Raw genomic sequence first — 7,875 nt, 5'->3', positions numbered from 1 at the left:
CATCTGTATTGCATGCACCAGGCTCGGCGCATCATACTAACTGCATTGTATTTCAATTCCAAGTTGAATACATGTATCAATTGTCGCATTTCACATGCCATTCTTAGGATAGCCGAGCCTATTCTAGTTGTATTTTGCATGTGTTGCATTAGTCATCTTAACATGAACTAGGATCCTACATGATTACTAACTAGTTCTTTGTTTTGGCTCGGAGTGCACTGTAAGTGTTTATGCTTTAGCATCTTGCACGTGTGTGAATATTAACATGATAGCATGCTTGCCATGCGGCTAACTGCTTATATGATATAACTGCCTGAATGCCTGTGGGTGAAGGTTGGATTACTTGAATTGGAACAATTCATTAAATCCGCATTTTAGCCTACTTGCGAGTAGCAAACTTCAAATCATTTTTCAAACAAATGGATATGCGATGCTTTGTTCCAAATTAGGCGATCTAGTCTATTCTTGTGTGTTGTGCGCATCACATAGTAATTCTAGCTAATTATCTGGAATAAGAACGTATGTGTTTTCAAAAACAAGATATCATGCTTAGCATATGCCGATCTTTGATCGGGCGAGCGGGGGTGCTCATAGATGACCTTCCCCAATTGTACCTAAGTTCTCAAGCCGTGGCAACTTTGGTGATGACGGACACGTGGCCTTAGGCACAAGTCAGGGTTTCCAAAATTCTCCCCAAAATAAAATATTTAGGTGGCGACTCTGTATCTGGCAGAGTAGTCCATGCTTGACACTTCTTTACAAAAATCAATTTTCCAAACCTATTTGCCAGATTTGGACTCTTTGGTGATTTATCAACCTCACATCGCACATTGTGAGATCAGATTAAGAACCGTGACATTTGAGTCCGAACTGTAGCATTGAAGCCCAAGGGCGCGTCTACAGTTTCTGACGACTCTACTGGGGAGTTAGAGAACTTGACTCGAACTGATCATATCTTGTTTTGATTACACTTATGTGTCTCTTTGCATTGCATTTGCATTGGTGCGCCTAGGACACCGTGTTTGCCGTATGCTATTCCTAAACGGTTTGCTGGAGGCTTGCTTTGAAAAGCATGCCATAAGGCTGACCGGTTGCGGGCTTTGCCATGACGGGAACACAAACCCCGATTTACCAGGGCACCATTTTTGACCATTCGACCTAGTGCATATCGGAATCCATAGTGATTATTCCAAACTAGGACAGGTTGCTTACCTGATTGTAGGTTGTTTGAAACCGCTGTGTGCGTAGTGAAACCCTACCCCAACATAGAGGTGTTTTGGTTCTCATTTGCTTGCTATGCGCTTTTTGAGTTTGTCTCTACTGGGAATGCATGTATTAGTTTGCTAGTCTAGGTATCAGGCCTGTGGGCATCAGTATTTTGAGAGTCAGTCATATCTACGGGTATCAGATTCAGATTTGGGGCAGTGATTTTGGGAACAGTGATCAGTGGTTGAGAACAATTCGTTCAGCTTGTGTTTGCCAACCGTGTGTTATCTTTATTTAAGCTGTTATGCTGTCCATTTTTCTGGTCATTTTACTTTCCTTATTATGCTTTATTTATCTTTTTGCAAGGTAGTTTAGCACTATTGCATCCGACCAGTTAGATATCCCCCGAGCACTCTGGGTCAGAGGTCGTAGACTTAATCGATCTAGGGATCTGATAGACGGACAAGCAGTGTTCCTTTCTTTACCCCTGGTTACCAGACGGAGGTAAAAAAGGCGCAGTGTATCGGTATAGCGGTCACCAGATCAGTGGTCTACCCCACCAGTGAACAGTCAGGCTGAGGTCTCAGTTTCTACTGCAGGGATAGATATATCAGTTATTCAGTTAGATCAGCACAATATGGCAGGTATAGAGGAGATGATGCGTCAGCTCCAGGGAAGTATGAGAACTATGCAGCAGGATGCTGCCTGTCAAGCAGAATTTGCCAAGCAACAGGCTAAGGTGATGGCCCAACAGGCAGAGTTAATTGCCAGGCTACAGCAACAAACTGGAGCATCTGCTTCACACTAAGTTCCTCCCACACCAAGAGTTCCCATACTCGGGGAGACAGCACCCGTCCAGGATGATACGGATGTTCCAATAGGGCTGGCTCCGCCCCCGATTCTACCCCAGCTATCCAAAGTACAGACTAACCTGTCGGATTCTCCTTTTGAGTTCGAGGTGGACCCCACAGCATTAAAAGTGAGCAAGCTTGAAAAGCTGTTCAAGAAATCTCAGGGTGTGAAGTCCATTTCGGATATTGAGGATGGGTACACCGACTCGGCCGTGATGTTGCCAGACCAGTTTAAAATGCCGTACATAGACTGTTTTGACGGGTCTGGAGATCCTATGGTGCATTTGCGGAGGAACTGGGAGGAGATGACCGAGGTCTTCATAGCTCAATACTCCTATAATACACAGATCGAGGTCATAACCCATGATCTTGAGACAACTAGGCAAGAGCCGAAGGAGAACTTCTCCGATTTCGTGACCCGGTGGAGGGCCAAGGCCTCGATGATGACCATCAGGCCTATTGACAAAGATCAGATTCGGATGGTTGTGCGCAACCTCCAGCCCAAGCTTATGCAGAAGATGATCATTCTCCCCCTCCCTACCTTTGCAGATCTACATGAGATAGGGGTACAGATCGGGAACGCTATGAAACAGGGTCTGATTGACCAAGACAGAGAGTAGCCCAAGAGGGCATTCAACCGTAGTACAAATGCAGGCATAAGCAGTACTGCAGCTGCCAGATCTTCAGATGTGGGAATGGTCACCACCACCACCCCAAGAACCCTTGCAGCTACGCCATTCACCGGCGTGTCCGGAAGTAGCTCACAAATAGCCAAGTATTCACCTCGAGGCCAAAGAACCTTCACTCCATTATACATGCCCCTATCAAAAGCTCTGGGGGTTTTAATCAAGAAAGGGCACTTGAAGCCCCTAGAGCTGCGGCCACTACCAGATAAACTTCCCGCTTCTCATAACCCGGCCAAGTACTATGCCTTTCACCAACAGCATGGTCATGACACCGACAAGTGCTTTCGATTGCGTCATGAGATTTAGGATCTCATTGACAATAGGGTGATCATGTCTCCGGAGAAACCTAATGTCACAACCAACCCTCTCCCACCACACAACCAAGCTCCACCTGCCAAACGCATCAATCTTATCCAAACTGGGGTTGTGTCATACGACTCTAGCATATATATCACCTCTTCTCACCAACCCAAGCCGGAGGTGTTCATTCCTGACAGCACTGACTTGTGCATGTTGGATATCTCCCAAACCCAGCCTGATACGGTGGTGGTGGCTATCGAAGATGGAAGTGGGTTGATTGTGACTGCAGATCAGACTGATGATACAGAGCTTGAGGGGTTTGCGAGCTTTATGTACGACCTAAGCGGTTACATTACATTAGCAGGCCAGGTTAGGCCGAATGTGGAATTGCTAGCAGGAGCAGAGACTTGTGTAGTACGGGAAGATGAACTTAATCAGGGACTGGATGACCTGGCAGAGCTACCGGAGGACATTGCGAACCTCTAATTCTTCAACGAACAGGACTCAGGGGACGTGGTAGTCAATTGGTTTGATGAGTCAGCGGAATCTACTGGGTGGCTTGACGACTAGCCGAATGTTGTTGAACAACCTCAGCTAGAACAAGATCCGTCAGGAATGGGGACATCAACTGTGGCCGGAAGGGCCGAAGAGCAGAGTACATCGCCGGAGAGCACCGGTGTTAAGAATTTTGCTCAGGATATGGGCAGTTTGGGAATAGAAGAAACTGAACAGTAGGATGTACTAAAGCAGTTTGAGCGGGAAAGGGTTGAGGATTCTAAGAGAGTCAGAAAGGCCAAAGCCCCTGTGGGGACAGAACATGCCGCGAGCACAGGAATGGAAGGTGCTGTGGGCACAAGAATAGTTGTAACGGAGCTGGGCAGATGTCTGTTAGCTGTTGATGGTATGTGGTGGGAAGATGATGATCTATGTCTTGCTCACACAGATGAAGACTGGGGACATAACCAGCCGGATGATACCTGGTATATTGGTGAAGTTGACCACATGACTAGGAGTGGGCGGTATTTCAAGCCCCCGCACTTAGATCAACTAGAGGCATCCGGAAAGGACAAGGAGGCGGAGAAGCAAAAAGATAAGCTGCTCAAAGAGGAGGCTGTGCTGAAACAGTTGAAGAAGATACAGGCCGACATCTCCATCTGGGGACTGCTTATGGCTTCAAGAGTACATAGACAAGCCGTTCTCTCTGCAATGGACAAGGCTAAACTTTCAATAGATACCACGCCTGAGCAGTTGGTAGGATTGGTTTTTTTGAGAGAAGCTTCCCCGACGTTGACCTTTTCTGACAAGGAACTGCCGCCTGAGGGTGCAAATAACAACAAACCTCTCTACATCTCTGTGGAATGCAGAGACAAATGGATACCAGTGGTTCTTGTCGATACAGGATCCGCCATTAACGTGTGCCCGTTGAGGACAACATATGCAATCGGGTTGAAGCCAGCGGACTTTGTGCCAACTACCCAGGTGATAAGGGCCTATGACAATACTAGCAGAGAAGTGATGGGGACTGTGCAAATTTAGACCAAGGTTGGTCTAGGACAACACAAAATTGATTTCCATGTCTTGGACGTTCCAGCGACCTTTAATCTACTCTTGGGGCAGCCGTGGCTGCACCAGGTGAAGGCTGTTTCTTCGACTCTACATCAGATGTTGAAATACCCCAACGGGAAGGGAGTGGCTATTGTTTTTGGGAATTCATCAATCCATCCGCCGCCAGAGGTGTCTACACCGGTTTTGGAAATTGAGCATGGCACGGAGGATGTGTTCCTATCAAGATTCACCCTAGTCGAGGCCCGAGTTGTTCAGAATATCTTAGCTGTTGATGAGGGGTTGTATGTCAGCGCACAGTCAGTGTACCTCATGAATAAACTCCAGCACATCCCTGGGACGGGACTAGGAAAAAGTGGCCGGAAAGGCATTGCAGTATCGGCCGAAGTGCCGCACAACCCGCATACCTTTGGTTTGGGTTATGTGCCCACCAAAGAGGACTGGGTGAGGAAAGGCAAAGAATTGGCTAGAAGAGCCAGAGCCAAACAGACCGGAAGGCATTTTGATTTGATGCATAGGCCTATTTAGGGCACCCTAAACGGACGCTTCGTTCAGGAGGGGGAAGACTTTCCATTCTGCGGCTTCCTAGAGCCATGGTTGAATGTAGAGAAGAGGCGCTTGCCGAGATTTGAAATCTTCTTCGACTTGCAGATGTCCGGGGATGATGTTGCCGAGGAGTAGACAGACCCATTAGCTGAGGTGGAGTAGTGTAAGGAAGTGGATTCCGAGAGCACTGAGATCGAAATGGGGGTAGCACTGGCTTGTCTACTATCAGATCCTCTGATCGTACATGAGTGCTTAGGGGATGATCTCTCAGTGTCTATGATTGAGAATGAAATGGCTACGAGCCCATCTTTGAGCATTTTAGATGCATCCGTCGCACCCTCCCTCGTCTGGTTGTACGAGGAGGGATTCTTATCGAGCAGCACTGGGTCAGGTAGTGAGCTGGAATCTGATTCCACTGAGTTTGTAGAGTCGGAATCAGGTTCCAGCTCGTCTGAGTCTGAGTTTGGTATTCCTGAGAGTGACAACCCGGAAGCCACAGTCTTGTCTAGGTTGTCTTTTTCTTTTTCTTTTGAGTCTGTTGTAACAGAAGAATCAGATGGACTGGTGTAGACACCCCATTTTTGACCATCCTCAAGACTTGGACGTCATCGTTTGAACACTCGGTGATCATCCTTGTTTGTGTTCATCTTGAGTTCCCGGAGGTCTCGGCTACGCGCCTTGCCTCGGGATCTCTCGACTCAACTGTTTTGTGTTTGGTTTTGCACCAAACACTTGTGTTTTTGCTTTGGAGGGCAGGGAATGGCTTGTTGGCCATCCCCACACTCCACCGGCCATGGATTGAGGCCACCGGCTGTGTTTTGTTTCCATCGGCCAAATGTTTGGCAGACCGGCACTCTAGATGGTCGACCGGCCATATATTTTGGTCAAATTGCATTTTTGGCTGGCTGACCACAGTTCATCTGCTTTTGCAGATATTTTTATGCCAGCTGTGCTAACTGGCATACACTTTGCTCCCCTCCATACACGTGTATGGAGGGATCTCCCTCTTAACTAGCTTGTTTGGAAAGCTTTACAAGAGGGATTGTCTATAAGAGGGAGCCTCTTCTCCCTTCATTAGGGTTACAAAAAATTTTCAGAGGAGCTCTGAGATTAGGGTTTGAGTTTGTATCTATTCCATCTCTATATCTCTCTCTCTTTTTGCCTTGTGTGTGTGTTTAGTCTTACTATTGCACACAAACACCTAGTCCTACACCTTGTCTTGGTTGTTGAGGGACCAGAAGGCTGTTCTTGGTGTTTTTGGGTGGTTTTGAGCTTGAAGAAGCTGCTGGAGCATCATTCTTGAAGAGGGTCTACAAGGGTAACAATCTTACCCCTTTTTTTCCATTTTTGCATAGCTTTTTCACCTATCTTGAAACTGTTTTTAGACTTTGTGTATAACATATAAAAGTCTTGTTTTTGCCTGCTCTAAATAGTTGTTTAAGAGTGTTTTAAGCTTTGGGGTCGTTTGACCCCTCTTAGGGCTTGTTTGGCCCCATTTTGTGCCATTTTGGTTGAGCTCCGGGACCACCTTGTTTGGGCCTCCTCACCACTGAAATCTTGAAGAATTTCAGTGGTGAGAATGGTGCCTTGAGGTCCTAAGAAGGAGAGGGCCACCCCCTCTCCTTGTTGTTTTCAATAATGGCCATTTACGCCTCATTAGAGAGCACCTTGTTTAAGTGTATGTTGGCCATGCCTTAACTATTTTTTATGCTTATCTTGCCATGATATAGCATTGTTGTGAGTTGGTTTAGGTACACCATGCTTGCTTAGCATACATCTCTTGTAATGACATGAATTGCGTTAACATGCCTTGTGCTTTGAGCCTTGTTTCTAGCATGTTTTTGGCTTAGCTTTGTGAAGATTTTATGCTTGTTTTAGCATGCTAAAAGTCTATTTTTGGTCATTTGGGTTATCCATGCTTTGCTTTATATAGCTACCATGTAACCTCTCTTGTATGCCTTAAGCATTGACCCCTCTAGTATGCCATCCTTGCATGATTCTAGTGGTTTGGAACCACTTGTCATGTCATTTCAGTCCTCATGATATGCTCGTATGCTTGCATTTGATGCCCCTTTCATGCTCTAAAAGGTTGGTGTTTCTTGCTCCATGTTTGTGCCATTGTGTATGCCTCTAGGATTAGATCATTTAGATGTCATCTAAGTGGTTTTTGGGGCTTACTTTTGCATGATTTAGGACTGTTTTAGTTCATTTTGGTCATTTGCATCATATGTCATATGGCCATGGTTTAAGTCCTTGGGCTTGGTGGCATGCCTAGCTTGCATTGTAGATTGGTTTGGCACCTTCTCTAACATGACTTTCAGAACTTATAATGCATGCCATTTGTCCATGTTTGCATCCTCTTAAGTGTGCTTGAGAGTCGTTTTTATATGCCTAAGTGTTGGTCCTTGTGTGCATGCATGTTTGCATGTCATTTTGCCTTCATTCTTGAGCATATTGGCCACTATTTTGGGCTTAGTATAGAGCTGCCCAAATTAGTTTAAGCCCATAGTTTGCATGTTATTGCATGCTCACCTTGTGTGTTGTTGCATACTTGTGTGTTGTCACATGTTTAGGTTGTCTAACATGTTTGCTCCATGTGTTGTGGCATGATTGAATGAAGTCACATGCTTGCTTGCATGCTTGAACATCCCCATTGTATTTGGCATACTTATTGGTTAGCATGATTGTCACATGCCTTGTATGCTTGTTCGCATTGCTCATGT

This window comes from Camellia sinensis, chromosome 8 (genome assembly GCF_055761805.1).
Source record: "Camellia sinensis isolate YWXY chromosome 8, ASM5576180v1, whole genome shotgun sequence".
NCBI lineage: Eukaryota > Viridiplantae > Streptophyta > Magnoliopsida > Ericales > Theaceae > Camellia > Camellia sinensis.
The sequence above is the reverse complement of the archived record's forward strand: the minus strand, read 5'-3'. Positions refer to the sequence as shown.